This window comes from Rhinichthys klamathensis, unplaced genomic scaffold (genome assembly GCF_029890125.1).
Source record: "Rhinichthys klamathensis goyatoka isolate OS25496 unplaced genomic scaffold, OSU_Roscu_1.1 h1tg000111l_1, whole genome shotgun sequence".
NCBI classification, from domain to species: Eukaryota; Metazoa; Chordata; class Actinopteri; order Cypriniformes; family Leuciscidae; genus Rhinichthys; species Rhinichthys klamathensis.
In genome coordinates this window covers 12,741,469-12,762,202 of record NW_026606649.1, presented here as the reverse complement: position 1 = coordinate 12,762,202, position 20,734 = coordinate 12,741,469, and the positions used below count along the sequence as shown (strand labels likewise).

The 20,734-nt window shown below is 41.2% G+C and overlaps 1 protein-coding gene and 1 long non-coding RNA gene across 2 annotated transcripts in view; one reads left to right on the top strand and one right to left on the bottom strand.

Annotated features, from left to right (window-relative positions):
* rims3 (regulating synaptic membrane exocytosis 3) overlaps positions 1-20,734 on the bottom strand; it is an 88,267-nt gene that overhangs the window by 16,708 nt on the left and 50,825 nt on the right. The gene's annotated exons all lie outside the window — the stretch shown is intronic.
* Positions 12,632-13,495, top strand: LOC130087983 (uncharacterized). The gene is made up of 3 exons (XR_008807417.1): positions 12,632-12,738; positions 12,883-13,038; positions 13,405-13,495. It is a non-coding gene; the product is annotated as an uncharacterized LOC130087983 (long non-coding RNA).

The window sequence follows — 20,734 nt, the reverse complement described above, 5'->3', positions numbered from 1 at the left end:
TTCTACCGCGCAGTATGCAGTTTGTTGGTATTCTTTTCTAACAACAATGAATCACACCGTTTGAATGTGTAGCATATTGTTTGAAACATTTTTCATTGTATACCTACTGCATAATATTTTGCAAGCTATTTATAAAAATAAGTAGTAAACAGTATAATATACTTCACAGAATCCAGTAGGCAGTATGCTAGTATTCCATTCCAAACATATCTAGAAAAGATCTTATATTTTTACACAAACTGTACAAAAAAAAGTGATAAATATTTCTGAGATGATAACTGGATGCCACTCACTGAATTAAACATGCAAAAGTAAAGATGTTATGTGCCAACAATGTAGCATAGGCCTACTGTGTCTTGCATACTATAAACCAGCAAGGTTAGCATTACGCTGGTATTCCATTGCAAGCACAGACATGGTCATTTGTCCATTTATTGACACTGTAGCATTTTCCATCTGGACTTAATGCATATGTTTCTCGACTGGCTTTGTGCCTCGTCGGCTTTCTTGACACCTGCCTGAGAGACTCATTAGACCTCTCATCACAGCAGGTGGCACCCGTAACACATTATATGCGGTTCCTCACATCTCCATGACGATCAGCAGCATCGCTGATGAGAGAGAGTGACTGATAAGAAGTGGATGACAGCGAGGGACAGGGAACAAGAGAGTAAATAGAGAAAAAGAGAGATGGGGTGCAGAGGGTGCAGAGGATGAGTGGTAGGGTGGGGGTTCTATTTTTAAGTCTGTAGTCAGGAATATCTCTGCCGAGAGAAAGGGAACTGTGGAGCAGCAGACAACATGCTCAGGCAATAACCCACCACTGCCTCCTCGAAACTCAAAGCATCACATAAATATCTTCAATCACCCTTAAATCTGATCATGTGAAACGCAAACCATCTCTGCACTTTGCTGTGCAGTTAAAGTTTTATGAATCTCTGATCAAACATCAAGGCTAGAGTATACTTCAGTTTTTATGCGTACACTAGGGAATGCGTAAAGTGCGTGTGATGTAAATTTCATCATCAGAATGACATTTTTGCAGCCTGGTTTTACTAACCGTGCATACTTTGTATCCCGGCGGCACGTACTGATTCCGAGTTAGATGTGTTCCTGGAACAACATTTGTCAAAAATGTTATCATAACCATGTCCCTACCCCTAACCTAGCCCTGTAATCCCTAAAATCAGAGGGAAATTATAGATGAATAACACTGATGTAGTAGCACCTAACCCTGGTTTTAATCCTAAACTTGACATAAACTGTAAACTTGTTCCTTAAATCTGATTGGTTGAATGGAATGTTGTTCTAGGATTAACAAAGATGTTTATCCAGGAACATGTTGCACTTGGTGAAATCAGGTTTTGCATGTCTGAGCCTTGAAATGTTTTGGAGTACTTAGTTTCTCCACAAGGTGCCCAACTATTGTTTAACAGTCGAAAAAGAAACACAGGAGAATGAACAACAACAAAATAAACACAACAACAATAGACGGCCACTTTGAGGAGCCCTTGTGTGAGGGTGCTAGAGATTCCAGCTTAAACAAGTACAAAGACATTTGAATTGGTCATAACTTCTGGAGAGAAATAGAGCAGATACTGAAGAAGAATGAAACTATCTAGTGCGCATGTGCCGACTGCCAGTGTTTGCGCATGCTATCTTATGAAGTATACTTTGGCCGTGTCCCAAATGGCACACTGCATATGCACTTACAGTCTCGTGGACTTACACTGGCCACTGGGTACATGTGATCGTGAAGAACATAGGTTGTCCCATTTTGCCATTTTATGATTTAAAAAAAGGGGTTCGCGAGCGCCCCCCCCCCCCCCTCCCCTTTGCAATAAATGTCGATATGCGTCCTCGATATGCACTCTTTCCGAAGCGACTCATAGGAAGACCATGAGTGTTTAGGGTGCCAGTTGGGACAGCTTTGAAAGTCTATGCATTCAGCTGTATGTTTACTTCAAAACTGAAATATACTTTGGGCTTTACTCTTTAGTTTATTCCTAATATGTCAAATTCATCTTTACTGGGATTCCTGTGTCTATATTTATTCAGCAAGGAATGTTACATCTGGCTTTATGTGTTTGTGACTGCAGTACGAATAAAAAAAAAATCAGTTACAGGACTTTGTCGCAATCACAACCAGTTTGCTTGCTGATTGTTGAGAGTGTTCATAGAGGCAACAGAGAATTTTCTTTTTGACAGAAGCTGAATTTTGTCTGGTATTTAGCTGTGTTTTTTAAAAATCTATTGCAATAGGGAATTATTGTATTAAAAAATGGATGGAGCACAATGGAATGGAACAGAAGGCAAGAGGTTTTCTAAAGTTGGACTATCTTTAACTTCACAAAGCATCGTAAAAACATCCCTTTCATGGTCCGGGATGCAGAATAAACAGCAAGACGCAACGTTATGCAAGAACACAATCACGTGTTTGCCACAGAGGCCACATTATTTGACTAGCTTCAATTATGCATTAATGCACTTGCTTTGTCCAAAAACATATACATGAAAGGGGATAAGAGTGTCCAGGTAGAGGTATAAAGGGAAAGGTTGTGGTATCCTCGGTGTGGGAAGTGAAGGTCAGGCTGTGCAGATGGCCAGTGGGTCCAGAGGCTCAGGGCCAGGTGGTCATCATCTTGTCACGGACAGGCTACATTTCACCACTTCATCTGTTCATGGCCTTTCCGATGCATATTGTACAATAAAAAATTCTCCTGGGAGTCAAGTGTTATCAGTTATTCAAGTTTGGCAAAAAAACGTTTGACTTGCGAGAATTTTGATTGATTGGATGGCTGAGGTAATACAGATTTGAATCTAAAGTGGTATTAGGGCAAAACATATCATTTTAACAAACCTATTTCTGTCAGCCTCAACAAGTAAGGGAGAAAACAGTAATGTACCATCTGTCATTAGGACTCACAGCAAGTTTACTCATTGATTTACACTCTTACTTGTTCTGTCTGTCTTCAGACACAAACATAGTGTATATATACAAAGGACAGAGAGTACTAGCCAATTGCCCTCATTGGACACAACACAAACTTTTGGCAGTGTACATTAGAGCTGATTTTTAACTGCCCACTCAAACTGTTTAGTCTGTCCCTACTGAAAAGACCAGCTTAAACCAACCTAAGAAAGTTTGATGTTCTTAGTGGATTTAAAATGTTCCAACTCACCTTCCAGCTTGGTCAAACTGGCTAGCCTACTTAAGTGCCCAAAACCCATCTAAAACAAGCCAACAGACCAGCATAAGATAAGATAAGATAAGATAAGATAAGATAAGATAAGATAAGATAATACAAGTTTAGGTTGAGTAGGTTGGTCTAACCCCATTTAGCTTTATTTTCTCACTAGTGTGACGATGCAGCCATACAAATCTCCACCAGGAAGCTCCTCTAGTCTCCAGCTTTATCATATTAACCCCCAGCATCCCAGTATGTACTTGCTTCACCCACTGCCTTCCTCTTCAAGCCAACACCTTCAGTCCATACACACCCACGACTGAGTACACAGGAAGCCTGGGAGCTCTGCAGTGACCCCATCCCTTCTTTTCTAATCCTCTAGCCTCTAATACTCTCTTTTTCTCTCTCTCATACACACACTATTTCTCTCTCTCTCTCCCCCACCCCGTTTCCATGGTAATGCTGTCTGCAATGCACCAAGATCCCATTGTGTCGGCCTCTCGCTCAGCTTGTTTGCTTCCGTTTCTACAATGTTCACCCATTAATCAGTCTTTTTTTGTCTAACTCTACCTGACTTGCTGCCGGGATAACGGGATAACGTTTATCGTTTATAAAAGTTGAAGACGAATCCTTCATTCTTCTATCACTTGATTATACTCTGAATCACAATATCTATCTATTTGTCTATCCATCCATCGCTCCATTTCTTTCTTGTTTCACCATCGAACTTGTCAACTTGTTAGGTGTCTCTCCAGTTCTTCTTGTATCTGCCACATAAGCACTTCTTGAATCTAGATTCACCAGAACTTCTGTAATCTGCTATTTCATAAGGAAAAAGCTCAGAGACATGCATTCTTTTGCAAAAACGTAATCATGCAATTTTGAAACACTAAAACTCTTCTAAACTAGGGATTTATTTCTTGAATTTCTGTCTAAGATTTATGATAACTGTAAACTGTTTTATCTGCCAGCAATAATGTTCATTGTCCTTAGAGTTCCTCACAGGAAGTGCATGAGACTCAAAATTGAGAGTTGGATGTTAGCATGTTGCTAAGCTAACACGCTACTCCAATAAGCATCAAAATACTGACTGCGTTTAATTGATGCTTCAAGTAGCCATCTTTGATGATTTTTTCTGAGCTTTTCTCATATGCGAAGAGTTCAGATGCAAAAGCCGCTAAACGCCACCTCCATCAAGAATGAGATAATAATTTTGAGCGAATGCTCTTCGCACATAGTATTCGTTCATCAAATACTTTCACTTCAAATCCGCTAAATCCCAGCGTTAGCCCATTCAGAAATACTGGTTTGCTGGTAGAAACCGTTAATCACCCCTTCCCTTTTTCCCTTTGTTCTGTGGACTTATGCAAGTCCACAGAAACCAATCAGAAGACGCTAACTGAATCATATGACTTCAAGATGAATGACGGTGTGAGTATGAGCCGGATTTCAATTGCCGAGCTGCAAGTTTTTATCACGTTTTGTCCAATCGTTACAGTGACAATGACAGGATTTCGTAAACAAGTAAACACAACAATGTTCCTTGTGCTGCTGTAAATGGACGTGACGGTCACTTACATTACAGCTCCTCCTACTGTGTGGATCAGTTTCTTCATTGTTACATTTTGAATTCTTCTTTCATCATTTGCAATGTTTTCAGCTGCATCTTTAGTGATTTAGCAACTGTATACTATGTCTTATTGTCCAAATAAGGTTTTTGTAGCAAAAGACAGTTACATGCAAGCTCTGTGCCAGGAGCAGCAGCTCATTTGCATTTAAAGGGACAGACAAAAAAAGTGCATTTTTGCTCACCCTCAAAAAGCGACAATTTGCTATATAAAAATATCTGTGGGGTGTTTTGAGCTAAAACTTCACATACACACTCTGGGGACATCAAAGACTTGTTTTTACATCTTGTGAAATTGACATTATAGCACACCTTTAAAAAAAAACATGTCAAAGGTTTTTGCATCTGAACTCTTCATGTAGGCTATTCTTTATCAATACTATTTGTACTGCTTTAAAATACCTTTACAGCATTTATTAATTTTGTATTATAGCTTATGCCTTATGTACAAACAATTGCATTATGTACCCTCCTTTGGTTGATTATTATGGTATTTCTAGACCACTGAATTGACACCATCTCTGTTGAAGCACACACACAGCGGGGTATTGACTCTATGTTATTACAATCATGAAGTTGTGTGGGTAAAACATCAGTATTATGTAATAGGGATCAGAGAGAGGTGCCATACCAAGCAGTATGAGATAGTGGTTTCTTTTCGATGGCATTTAGAGAGTGTTAATTAAAGCAATCTATCCCTGATGCTCCACTGAGTAATAAAAGCCCTGGAGGACAGCAGAGAGGCTGAACAATGAGATATGGGAGTGTGTATATTCAAGCCATTGAGTGGATGTTCACAGGAGAGCATACTGTACATGTGATATAAATGAGAAAATGTGGTTGTGTTGAAGTCTGATTGCCTGTCTTTGGGTTTCATTTCGTGGCATTGTGCATGCACATGCCTCTGAGAGATCTATACGTCATGGTATGCTGGAGTTATTTCAGGCATCTGCGCTGTTGGCTGGTTACATAAGAATCTGGGAGGTCTGATTCTTCCCACTTAAAATAAAGAATCTGAAAATGGGGAAGAGAGGGACAGAATGCAGACAGATACTGAGAGCGAATGAATGAGCTGGAAATAGAGACAGATGTGCTGAAATCAAGTGCATGCGCATTGATAGTGTAACCTTAAAGGTAGGGTAGGCATTTTTTTCATAAAACCTTTTTGTTATTCTGGTTGAAACTCTCTTCATTTCCAGATGACAGTCAATAATAGATGTGGTCTAAATATTAAAAAATGTACATTTGTGGCTAAACACCACCTCCGTCAAAAATGAGACAACGATATTGAGTGAATGCTCTCTGCACGTATTAATAATCACTTCAAACCCGCTAAATCCAAGCCTCAGTCCATTCAGAAATTCTGGTTCGTTGGAAGAAACCTCTAAACGCCACTTCCCTTTGCCAGCAAAAGCCTCTAAGTTCACATGTAGAACCAATCAGAAGATGCAAATATGATGCGAATCATATGATTTCAAGATGAATGACGGTGTGCAAATGAGCCGGCTTTCAATTATCGAGCTGCAAGTTTTTATCCTGTTTCGAAAGATTTTTAACTAAACAAGATGTTTAGAAGTTTAGGAGAAGTTTATACTAGAAATTTACATTTTATGACAATGGATTGTTTAGATTTGACTAATATCAGTTTAATATTTACTTAATGCACTTCTTAATGAACAACTTAGTACACTTTTTATAGCTAGCTATTTATTTATTATTTATTTATTTTCGATACATCATAACTTTATATTTATTTTTTAATACATATTTAATATTGTATACAGGTTATTATATTTCAGGCGTAGTGTAGTGTAGTATTTGAGCGTAGTGTATATGGTGTAGTTATTGTACAAAGTCTTCTATTTGCCTTCTGTTTGTTGTTGTTATCCAGTAATGTGTGCTGTCATTTTGTGTCATTATGGTTATAATGTGTGAATTGTTTATTTATACATTTTTTTACTATATTTTTTAGCCTTTTGCTTTATTCAGTAAGGACAGTGAAGATGTCATGATTCTGCCCTCTTGTCATTTCATTTCTCTAGTCTTGAGGCAGGATCATGACAGACCCATGTTTTGTGTGCAAGCACATGGTCTTGTGTTTTGAGCCATGTGCTTGTGTTGTCTCGTTATGTTACCCCGCCCCCTTGTTATCCTCGTCTCGTCATTATTGTCTAGTCAGTTTCACCTGTCCTTGTCTAGTCAGCTTCACCTGTCTTTGTCATTAGTGTCTCCCTATTTAATCCCCTTGTGTTTGCTGTCCTGTGTCGGTACATTGTCAAACATTGTGAGTTATTCTCTGTGAGTATTTTGTCTGAAACCTGTTTATTAAGAATTGTGAGTTTGTTTCCTGTCAAGTCAGAGTCTTCGTTTGTCATCGTGTCTTAGTTTACCTCCAGTCCTGTTTTGCCCCATCGTGGGTTTTGTTTTCTGTTTTGCCATCATTAAACCCCTTTTGAGTTATTTGCAGTCTGCTTTTGGGTTCGTCTATCCTGCAACCTCATGACAGAATGTACCGACCATAACTAGCTAACAGAAGAACGGGCCAAGAGTATGTTAGGACGTTCGTTTGAGGGAACCCGTCTGGCCATATTTCGTGGGACCCGTGGAGGCCGCAGTAGGGGCGGTGGTCGTTATGAGTCATCGTCTTCACCTTCTGCTCGACTGCCGGTTATCCCTGAGGGTCTCCGGATAGGGGTCGCGATGTTTGGAAGCCCGGTGGACTCTTCCATGACTCCTAGAGCTCCGTCCACCCCTTTTGATCTTCGTGGTAAACGAGGAAGACGGCTGTCGTGGGAGTCGGCGTCAGAGTCCTCCTCCGCAGAGCCTGCTGTACCTGCGGTGGTTTCCGCTGAGCTTCCCCAACCCGTCTCAGCTTCTCGACCTAGGAGAAAGAGGAGGAAGAGGGGAGCCTCCCGTTCTTCGCCCGCTGCAGTCACAGAGCCCGCCGCAGTCACAGAGCCCGCCGCAGTCACAGAGCCCGCCGCAGTCACAGAGCCCGCCGCAGTCACAGAGCCCGCCGCAGTCACAGAGCCCGCCGCAGTCACAGAGCCCGCCGCAGTCACAGAGCCCGCCGCAGTCACAGAGCCCGCCGCAGTCACAGAGCCCGCCGCAGTCACAGAGCCCGCCGCAGTCACAGAGCCCGCCGCAGTCACAGAGCCCGCCGCAGACACAGAGCCCGCCGCAGACACAGAGCCCGCCGCAGACACAGAGCCCGCCGCAGACACAGAGCCCGCCGCAGACACAGAGCCCGCCGCAGACACAGAGCCCGCCGCAGACACAGAGCCCGCCGCAGACACAGAGCCCGCCGCAGACACAGAGCCCGCCGCAGACACAGAGCCCGCCGCAGACACAGAGCCCGCCGCAGACACAGAGCCCGCCGCAGACACAGAGCCCGCCGCAGACACAGAGCCCGCCGCAGACACAGAGCCCGCCGCAGACACAGAGCCCGCCGCAGACACAGAGCCCGCCGCAGACACAGAGCCCGCCGCAGACACAGAGCCCGCCGCAGACACAGAGCCCGCCGCAGACACAGAGCCCGCCGCAGACACAGAGCCCGCCGCAGACACAGAGCCCGCCGCAGACACAGAGCCCGCCGCAGACACAGAGCCCGCCGCAGACACCGAGCCCGCCGCAGACACCGAGCCCGCCGCAGACACCGAGCCCGCCGCAGACACCGAGCCCGCCGCAGACACCGAGCCCGCCGCAGACACCGAGCCCGCCGCAGACACCGAGCCCGCCGCAGACACCGAGCCCGCCGCAGACACCGAGCCCGCCGCAGACACCGAGCCCGCCGCAGACACCGAGCCCGCCGCAGACACCGAGCCCGCCGCAGACACAGAGCCCGCCGCAGACACAGAGCCCGCCGCAGACACAGAGCCCGCCGCAGACACAGAGCCCGCCGCAGACACAGAGCCCGCCGCAGACACAGAGCCCGCCGCAGACACAGAGCCCGCCGCAGACACAGAGCCCGCCGCAGACACAGAGCCCGCCGCAGACACAGAGCCCGCCGCAGACACAGAGCCCGCCGCAGACACAGAGCCCGCCGCAGACACAGAGCCCGCCGCAGACACAGAGCCCGCCGCAGACACAGAGCCCGCCGCAGACACAGAGCCCGCCGCAGACACAGAGCCCGCCGCAGACACAGAGCCCGCCGCAGACACAGAGCCCGCCGCAGACACAGAGCCCGCCGCAGACACAGAGCCCGCCGCAGACACAGAGCCCGCCGCAGACACAGAGCCCGCCGCAGACACAGAGCCCGCCGCAGACACAGAGCCCGCCGCAGACACAGAGCCCGCCGCAGACACAGAGCCCGCCGCAGTGAAGGCGGTCCCAGCACCCGCTGCTGAGAGAACGTTTCCTGAGCTATCTTCTGAGAGAGCTGTTTCCGAGCTCGCTGCTCCAGCTCCTGAGAGTACTGCACAGGAGAGCGCTTCTGAGTTTTTTATGAGCACTACATCTGAGTCGATTACTTCTCACCCTGTCTCCTGTCCTGTGCTGTCTCCTTCCTTGTCCCAGTCAAGTTCCCCCAGCGTTTCTCCACGTGTCACCCTGTCTCAGTCTGGTTCCCCTATGGCTTCTCCTCGAGTGCCTCCACCCAAGTCCGCCCGGAATCCTCGTCCCAAGCCCTCATCCCGTAAACCCAAGACCCCCAGCCCTCCCACCCTCCCTGGTCTACCACCCATGAACTTTCTTGTTCCCCCGCCCCCCCTCCCTCCCTCCCTCCCTCCCTTGTTTGTTATTTTTATTGATGCATCCCAACCCCATTATTGTATATTCTTGTATGCCGTTGCTTTTATTCGTCATGTTTTGTTGGTTTGTGTCTGTTTCCCAGTCTGTCATGTCTCGTGTTTGATGTCCTCTTTTGGAGCGTCTGGTAGCCGCTCCTTAAGGTGGGGGTTCTGTCATGATTCTGCCCTCTTGTCATTTCATTTCTCTAGTCTTGAGGCAGGATCATGACAGACCCATGTTTTGTGTGCAAGCACATGGTCTTGTGTTTTGAGCCATGTGCTTGTGTTGTCTCGTTATGTTACCCCGCCCCCTTGTTATCCTCGTCTCGTCATTATTGTCTAGTCAGTTTCACCTGTCCTTGTCTAGTCAGCTTCACCTGTCTTTGTCATTAGTGTCTCCCTATTTAATCCCCTTGTGTTTGCTGTCCTGTGTCGGTACATTGTCAAACATTGTGAGTTATTCTCTGTGAGTATTTTGTCTGAAACCTGTTTATTGAGAATTGTGAGTTTGTTTCCTGTCAAGTCAGAGTCTTCGTTTGTCATCGTGTCTTAGTTTACCTCCAGTCCTGTTTTGCCCCATCGTGGGTTTTGTTTTCTGTTTTGCCATCATTAAACCCCTTTTGAGTTATTTGCAGTCTGCTTTTGGGTTCGTCTATCCTGCAACCTCATGACAGAAGATGGAGAGAGATAGGTGTGGGATAGGGGAAATGACCGCAGGTCACATTCGAACCTGGGTCCCCTGTGAGCATTACATTACATTACATTACATTTAATCATTTAGCAGATGCTTTTATCCAAAGCAACTTACAAATGAGAAAAGCATAGAAGCCATCAAGCCAACAATTAGGCAACAATACGCAAGTGCTGTGACCAGTCAGTTCAGGCAGGTCATTCCACCAGCTTGAACAGTCAAGGAAAAGGAGCACTTGGACCTAGATTACGGACATGGCAGTAGTGATTTTGCAACTGTTTACTAAAAAAAAAGCACACATGGACTTAGGGTCCACTAAAGTGATTTTTTTTTTTTTAAATAAAGCATTTCAATAACCTTTTCATTGCCATTAAAGTGAAATTACTGAACCTAAACATAGGAGCCTGATAAAAAGAAATAAGCTCATTTAAAAGATAAATGTCAGACAGATGTGAGGTTTTTGCATCTGACGTCTTCATATATCTTCTGTGGAAGTCTTAGGTTCCATGTTAGTGCGTTCCATGAGGCTTTTCAGAGTTGTAGACAGACAGTCACCAAGCGCCGCAAACAAACAGCAGCCATATCAGCAATAATGAGACAGAAAAGCCTGTGCGTCAATATTATTTCATTTATTTATTAATTCATTCGTTTGAATTAATTCTTTTTTTTTCTATTTTTGACAGTAGGCTAGCCTAATAAATTAAACACAAAGCCCTTTTAACAAGTAGGCCTATAATTATTTATTTATTTGTTATATTATCTGCAATACTAACGAAAACCCATGCAGCAGGACTATCAATTTATTTATAATTTTCTGTTGATTATAGATAGATTAGGACTATATACTTTATTTATTAAAATTAAACTGCACGTTTCCATTGATTGTGAACTTAGACATAGAAAATGGCAGATCAAGCGCATGGGGCTGCATGCTTTTTCTTGTTATGATTTGTATCCTATTTTCCGTTATTACAGTTAACTACGCGAAGTGATATGGAACTATAATGCGGTCGAGACCTGCTGGAACTACTTTAGCTGTGTGTTTCTCTGAAAATAATTGCACACCGTCAACCAATCAGATTCAAGCATTAAACAGCCCCATAGTATAAAACTGAAATAAAAATTTGTTAAAGCTGAATCATTTTTTTAAAACAAAATTAATAAAAAAACACACAATAAAATGTATTAAAAATAGAAAAATAAAAGGTGTATAAATCATATAAGTAATAAATATTATAGTATGTACATGACATATTTATATATAACACATTTATTTACATATCATATTTAATATATTATAATATACTTCACTATATTTTGTAATTATATAGCTCCACATCAAATACAATTACTCAGTGTGATGTCTGGTCATGCTGCTCACCCCTAACGTGTGCTATACATTGTGTGCAAAAGAGGTTTAAAATATAAATGTAACAATATAAAGAGCAAATATAGCTATATCTACACACTGTAAAATCCAATAGCGTTCCTGACTCACATATATTAGTTAACTTTACTCAGTTATATAAAATACATACTTCTTACTAGGTTTTGTTGAGTTACGGTCAATTGCAGGGTGAAAATAACAAGTTACTCAATAATTTGAGTGACGCTTACTTGATACAAGCAAGTAGCAACAAATGATGCAATGGCGTTACTAAACCAGTGAGAGGCAGCAGTGCATTAAAGCGTGCCTAATGTGCCGAAAAAACAAAGAAGAAGAAGCTGCACTTGTGAGAGCATGCGCGATAGATTCTGTGTATTTCAGCGCCAATTTTGAAGATGTGGAAAGACGTTGACAGACTGGAGACTGCCTACATTTTTATCTGGAGCCTCGCTACATTTTTGGAATAATAATATGAGATGATAATAAGGTGAGTAATCAAGCATGCGACTTTTGTGTGAATGTTTTTTTTTTTACTGTCTGTCGCTAATCTTTACTGATCTCCTTAATGTGTACCAAATAATTGTGATATTCGGAGCTTGAAGAATATGGTTAGGCATAACAGTTCCTGGAATGCCTGAAAAGCTATTTATTGTTCCCAAATTTAAAACCGATGCATTTTCACTGATGCATTCTCCTCTATTGGCATTGGTTTATAAATGATTAACGTTAAGGTTACAAATCGTGTGAAATGGCGCACATTTACAGTTAAATGTAACGTTAACCTGCAGTTTATGCAGAGATTAAGTTTGTGATGATTTGTGACAGTATTTATGAATTCACAATAGCATTATACTTTTATTTTTTAAATTGAGTACATTAAGAATGTAAGGCAAGCACTGGTAAAAGTTATTTTCTTTACTCAAACTCCACTGCTTTATCACTGCTGATAAAATTAGCCATCTTTTAACAAGATGAGAAACTTAGTAATGTTAAGTGATGTTATCCTAGACTAGTGGAACCTCTGATTGCATCAAAGATGGACCAGACCTTCTCAATGCGAAGATGTGAGATTGTGGATGCAGATGGAGCAGTGGCCAGCTCTTTTTACAGAGAGACCAGTAAGAACTTATTCATATCCCTTTTTCCACCATGAGAAACCACATTCTGTTTAGGTTTGGCTTTAGGATTGGCCTGTAGGCCTGACCATGCATTGAAAAATTTCCACACTGTCCCATGCCTTTTTTTGTGTGCCTGTGTTGTAGGTGTTTGCAGAGTTTGACAGGATAGTCACCACAGATCTGCAGACTGCAGAGTAACTTTTATGGTGCTGTGGATCGCTACACACCACGTTTTGTCACAAGTCTTCAAGAAGCATTGGAGAGAAATTTGATGATCTTATGCAGCAAATTAATACAGGGGTGAGTTTCCTGCAGCCTTAATTTTTTATTATTATGACACTTTTTTTCATCTTCAGATAAAAAATTATGATACTTTTAATAAAATCCAAGTCCTTTCTGTTCCTCAATAGGCAGCAATGAAAGAAATCATAAGCTCATGTGTCTCCAGTGGTTTAAGCTCATTTCATGAAGCAACATGAGCGCTTTTTGTAATAATATAAAAATAATATTTTGTATTTACTAAATCTTATCGATTTGTTCAAAGGATAACAACTGGCTGCTCATGCATGAGCAATACACACATGTATGCAGGGCAAATAACTGACAATTAATCATGCCTTTTCACTTTTCCCTGTTGTAATATTTTTATTGTTTGGTTTTATTCAGGTTTGTGATGTTGATGAAGCCTGGGCACAAGTATCTGTTGGGGTGCTGACTGTCATTGATGAAGAAGAATCTCTCTCTCTACCTTTGCCCAGTGTCTACTGCCATCATTGTTGAGAGAGGTATTGTAATAATCTGCAGAATCATGCAATCTGCATCTATTTAGGTCTGTCTTATGCTTTAAATTTGGATTACACAAAAGACATGAAAAACACTTGGTTTGGGACAGAACAAACTCCCACCAAAACGGCAATCTCTGAAAAATCTCTTGAGTAATGAAATGTGCAAGATTAACGATGTTTGGCATTAGATTAAATTCGTTTATGACAGTGGAATTAGATTAGTTGATAGACAAATAAAAGGGAAACTAAGCCACTTGTTTAAAATTATCAGCCCATTAGTTCATGAGCAAGTTAAAGGGTTAGTTCACCCAAAAATGATAATTCTGTTAGTATTTACTCTCCCTCATGCCGTTTTAAACCCGTAAGACCTTCTTTGGAACACAAATGAAGATATTTTTGATAAAATCAGAGAGCTTTCTCTCCCTCCATTGAACGCAACGTCATTGAAACTTTCCAGGCCCAGAAAACTAGTAAAAACATTGTTATCCATGTGACTACAGTATTTCAACCTTAATATTATGAAGCGACGAGAATACTTTTTATGTGCAAAAACCCCCCCAAATAACGATGTAACGAGGTTCAGTTGTTATGGGAAGAAGGAGGCGTGAACCGGCGAACATTCAACAAGTTTAATAACCTAAAATAAAACAAATACAAAACGAAAGTATAAGCCAGCTGCCCCTCGAGGATGACTGCTGGCCACACATAACACAACATAAAATCCAGGCCTGGCCTCTCTCGATCTCTACTGTCGTCGCTCCTCCTTTATGCCTCTGCTCCTCCGTGAGAGATACGAGACCGGTGCGTCTCACAGGTGTCGCTCATCAGCAATCACGCCAGCGGCCTAGCGCCGCTCTCTCACGGCCCTCTGTCTCGTCCTGCTCGCCACAAACTGCATTCAACAATCTCTTCTCTTCCACGTGAAGCTGCGCTGTTTACACTAGATCAACAGCGTAGGAGAATGACGTTGAAGAGAAAGAGATTGTTGAATAATGTCGTTATTTGGCGGGGTTTTTTCACACAAATACTATTCTCGTCGCTTCATAACATTAAGGTTGAACTACTGTAGTCATGGACTATTTTAACAGTGTCTTTACTACCTTTCTGGGCCTTAAAAGTCACAATGACGTTAATCTTTGGAGGGACAGAAAGCTCTCATATTTCATCAAAAAGATCTTCCTTTGTGTTGCGAAGATTAATAAAGGTCTTACGGGTTTGGAACGGCATAAGGGTGAGTAATTACTGACAGAAATTTCATTTTTGGGTGAACTAACCCTTTAAGATGCTGTCAGCGTATTCATTTCTAATGTACATGTGTGTCAGAGACATTGCTTTTCCATTGTTTAGGATAATGAATGTAGCCACTTTTTTTTGCACTTCTATATACCAAGTTTGGTCTCCGAAGTGTTATTGATTAAAGTGAGTAATTGTTATTTATTGAATTGTTAAAGCTGTTTGTTGAGGATGTGTTAGAGTCAGGGTATGGTCTCAAATTTATTTATTTTTATTCAGATTTTATATAAAAAAAATTATATTGTTGTACTGTAAAAGGTTTTTGGGAAACAACCTAACAATAAGGTTAATTAGTTAACATGAACTAAGAATTAACAATACTTCTTAGGGGTGTAACGGTACATGTATTCGTATTGAACCGTTTCGGTTCGAGGCTTCCGGTTCGGTACGCATACAAACCGAACGATTCCTTGGACCATTTTTCCTGCCGACAAAATTCGCGCTGGCGCGATCACCACAACGTTGCGCAACATCAAATGGCAAGCGTAATGAAACCGGAACGAAACTGCGCTATTGTGCTTCACGGATCGTTTATCAGTTCGGAGCAGCAACATCTGTGCAGCGGGAGCCGATCTCGATCAAGCGACACTGTTACAACCGTTACAACACAGCGCTAAGAGATCCAGTAAAGAAAACATTTGAGTTCGCCACTGAAGTAATAACATCGCTGCGAGATCTAGTGAGAAGCATTCATATTTCTCCGTTATTAACCGTAGATCTCTATTAGATCAAACAGCGCTGACGTGGACACCAGGAGAAATATTGTGCCGTGAATGAACTAGTAATACTTTACGTCCACAGACCAGCAACATTCACCATGGATTTAATATAGTAACACTAACTGTAACCAGTTTGGCTGGAATAGTGAAATGCTTTCAAGTACTTCACACATCTTTTTCCAGCACTTCAAAACTCAAATATTATATAAATAAATAGCCTATATGAAGAGTTCAGATGCAAAAGCCTCTATAGTGCCATTTGAAATTTTCTTCTAGAATTTAGAATGATCATTTTTATGAAGCTTGTACATTTAAGTTCAGTAATTTCACTCAAATGACAATTAATAGGCAATCTTCATTGCCATTTAAGTGAAATTACTGAACTTAAATATACAAGCTTGATAAAAATGATCATTCTAAGAAAATTTCAAATGGCTTTTGCATCTAAACTCTTCATATATTTAAATGTTATTTTTAATGTGATGACCAAAACATTATTTGTTCGTCCTTCAAAGATGACCCCCATTTATAAACCTGAAAGTTTCAAGATGTAGGAAAACTCACTTATTTAAAAAACATTTTTTCTTTTAACAAATAGGAAATTTCTCTGGCATTTCTTACTTTTTGCTGTATCGAAAACGTACCGAACCGTGACTTTAAAACCGAGGTACGTACCGAACCGTGATTTTTGTGTACCGTTACACCCCTAATACTTCTACAGCATTTATTAATCTTAGTTAATATTAATTTCAACATTTACTAAAACATTATTAAAATCAAAGTTTGTATTGGTTAACATTAGTTAATGCACTGTGAACTAACATGAACAAACAATGAACAGCTGTATTTTTATTAACTAACATTAACAAAGATTAATTAATACAATAGCAAATGTATTGCTCATTGTTAGTTCATGTTAGTTAATACACTAACTAATGTTAACTAATGAACCTTATTATTAAGTGTTTCCGTTTTTTTTGTTTTACAGTTGTTGTTGTTTTTTTAAACCTAGTGATTTACATAAATTGTATACCCCAATGCAAACTTGTGTGGACCACCCCTGTGAAGTTTTTAAGAAAACAATACAATAAATTTACCTTTGAACTGTATCATTGCCTTACATTTATTTGTCCAGTTGTAAATGTTATCTTTGTAAAATTGTGAAACTATTCTCAATGATTTACAATAGATGTGTACACGTGTAAGTGTACACTACTAGACATGCACTTGTTAGTTCTACATATTTTTCCTATTTCACTTTACTCAGTTTTTAGAGTGCAATCGGTTTGCATGCTTTTTTCAAGTAAGGTGTACTAATTGGATTTTACATCAGAGTTAACACAACTAGCATAAATGAGTACATCTAAAGTAAAAGATCAAGTATAGTATACAAATTATTTTAAGTTACTGGAACTCTCTTGTAAGTGTACACTACTAGACATGCACTTGTTAGTACTACATATTATTCCTATTTCACTTTACTCAGTTTTTTGAGTGCAATCGGTTTGCATGCTTTTTTCAAGTAAGTTGAACTAATTGGATTTTACATGCTGCATGTAATTACGAGTCAACACAAGCAATATCATTAAATAAGGCAAGCTTGACATTTGCTGAAGCGCATCTCTGTAGCCTTGGTATAGATTCCTGTTTTTAGAGCCTATAGTGTCTCTCTGACTCCCTTATTGGCTGTAGCTGCAACAGCAACATTGCACTATCCATAGGCATAGCAACAGTATCCATTAAGTTGTTGATGGAGATCTCTTTACTACACTCACCCAGACTAAATTCAAAGAAAGGTGGAGAGATAAAAACATCTGTCGTTTCTAAGAGACCATTAATTAGAGGCAGTTGGTCTGAGCGGGAACCAGCTGTTATGGTGTATGTGACTGTGTTTGTATGTATGTGTGTGTTTATATGTTCCATGGGTAGCCGCCATATCGATTTATCCCCACTGAGCTTTTCATCATCAAAGATAAAGATGCAGTGAAGGTTTAGCTTTAGAAGGATCGGGTCTTGTGGCCATAAAGAACTCAAAATTCATTGTTTGCATTCTCAAGGGCATGCACCTATTAATTTAATTTTTTTGAAAGAAAGAAAGAAAGAAAGAAAGATTTTTTTAACATACATAATGCACATATTTAGCCTTGTGGAACCATTTGCATCCAGTGTGCAAGGAGGAAGGTGCTCAAGTCATGACTAAATATAAAATGTTTCTTAGTTAACCAAAAAACTGCATTTCCCAGCATGTGATCAGCAGTCAGCACATATTTGTGTTAAATGGAAAAGAGCAACTTTTTTATTTTAATAGCGGGGCACATGCTTCACCAAGAAATGTACCAAAATAATTATGCAGTTTGTTGTTTCCAGTGCTGCGTGTTTGAAATCGGACAGCATGTTAAACAGTAAGCATCAGGAAACAGTTTCCTTTAACGTTGGGAAATCATCTGAACAAAAACTAACACTGGATAAACAACTAATAGTAAACATGGAGGATGACCTTTCTCATTTCATACATGCTCACATGATACAATCCAAATCTCTTTTTGAATCCAATACACACACCCTGAGTATTCACACTTTGTCTTGTTTTTAACCTGTGAACGTATGTTCTGTACCAAATGCTGTGTTTTGATACCCCTCCAGCCTGGCACTGACCAGTCCACCCACTCACCACCTCCTGTCCATCTGGGAAACGTAGCACAGCTATTTTGTGGCAGTGTTACACCATTACAGTACCACGGCAGGCCAGTTTACACTTGGCATTTTGAGTTAGTGCTGCATTGTCTCTTATTTTATGCTTGTTGATTATGTACATGTCATTATGGCTCAAACATTTGGGGCCAGATTTTCTAATAGCTTGCGCTACTGTCAGATAGACGTAAACTCAGTATGTTCTCTGTAAAAGAGAAGAGTCATTGCATTAGCAGTGAAAAATTAGCGCTGAAAAGGCGTGCACGGGGTTATTTTTGCGGCTGGCCTTACGCATTTGTAGTTTCTCTTTCAGATGCAAAATTCATGGGAGGAGAATATTTAAATTAATCATGCAAGGTAATTTACTATGGTTTGCGCTCGTTAATTTACTGGTATTTGCGCCATTATTTACCACCAAAAAAAAGCATGTCTTAAACCAGACGCTAATTTGCGTTGCTCTTGGTAGATTGCATCTTAGACTGCGCCTGTATTATTTAATTTGTGCATCATCAGTAGATCACGCGCAGAACAAATCAATCATGCTTTGCGCAATTTTCACAACGGTGTATAAACTTGCGACAACACCATTATTACCGATAACACTCTTTTAAATGCGCACTCGCTTTACACTTTCGCTTTTAATTTCGTAAGCATGCATGCTCTGTGTATATAGGCCAATAATTTGAGGGGAACATGGAGCCACTATCAATATGCAGGGTAGTTAAATTGCTTTTTAAGTTTGCTCGCTTTCGAATTCGCAATCACATGTGCTAATCTGTGTATAGGGAGCGGCGGTACTGACCATACATTTTAGAAGATAAGATATTTGGGTTTCACTTTATTTTGATGGTCCCTTTAACACATTCTGTTGACTATAAGTAATGTTGCACCTGCTTGTCTACTAACTCTCATTAGAGCGTTAGTAGAGTAGTAGACTGGTAGGGTTAAGGTTAGAATAACAGACATTCAGTTGACACGCAGTTGCAAAGATACTTAAAGTCAGTAGAATGTCTGTTGGAGGACCATCACTATATACAGTGTTGCATCCTCCTGGACACTTGCGAACGACAACTCTCTGACATACATATGTAGAGCAGTAGGTTGTTCTACACCCAATACCTTCGCAAGATTTTACAATCTCCGGGTTGAGCTGGTTTCGTCCCACGTATTATCAGGTAAACAGGTAAACTTCAGGCAATTGGTTGGGTATATCGCTTGCACACAGCACCTTTCCCTCCCTGAGGTGGTAACGTAACCTTTTTTTGTCCATGTGAGTTCCCTTTGTCCGTGAACCTTTATATATTATATAGATTTTGGAAGAATGAGAGATTTCACTAGCTGTTAACTGTTCAATTCTCACAGCTATTGGCCAATACCAATAATCTTAAAATACACCAATATTGGCCAATGTATTGATCTGATCACTAATGGTGACCAGACCTAAATTTAATAAATCAGACCATTAGATGGAATATTCTCTCCAAATAAGAGATCTTTGTTGCATAATGTTAATAACTTTCAATCATCAAGCAAGGTCCCCATTAGGAACAACAGCTGATCTGGCATTTGGACAGTGTAAATCTTGTTGTTGCACTGATATAAAATGCACCATTGGGCAACCTTTTGTTGCGCAGTGGTCAGTAGCTAAATGTCAGCCGGTGTTTGGGTAACCTTTTGGGCGTGTGTGATGAATGATGAAGTGCAGGTTGTGGGCGGGAAAGGGTGGAGATAGGGACTTCACAAGATATGACTGAGAAATAGAGGATAATTACTTTGGGGTTAATTAAAGAAGGGGGAGGGCGAATCATCCATCTGTGCACGTTGTAGGAACTGTAAGCACAGCGCTAGTCATTACTACTGCAGGCGGTTCAACATTCAGTCATGTTTCTTGGCTACACCATCTTCACATAAGCCCAAGCAACATCCCCTGCCAACATATCTAATCACATTGATGTTTGCTGTAGAAACGAAATAATTCTGCATATCATTTTACCCCAAATGATTCTTGTTCTGAACATGATACACTCCATGGATGAAAAAAGGTGTAGGATTTCAGGGAGTGAGCCATAATCATGTGAGATTTAGTTAGGAATGAGAAAGAGAGAGAGTATGAGGTGAAATGAATCTTCTTCTTGGCAGCGTGATCTCTTGTCACATATGTCAGCTGGCCGTGGACATATTTGCCAGGATTTAGCATGTGGGCACGTGTGTTTGTGCTGAAGGGTGTCTCACTATGGGAGTGAGCTGCTGTTCCCATTGTTTTTGAACATGTTCCAGGAGGATGCTTCATTTTAGCGAGTGTACATGTTGCATCTCTGCAGTGAGGAGTGTGTGCATGTGCCAGGCACATATCAGCCCCCTGTCCCCTCGCAACAAACACACCACAGAGCTGCTGCTCTCATCAGTTTTCTGAAGCTCATGGCAATAGAGCTGGGAATCGTAAGGAATTTAGCGATTCTGGTTCCAATTCTAGTTCATCAGCAATTCTTTCAGAATTTTTGAGGAAGA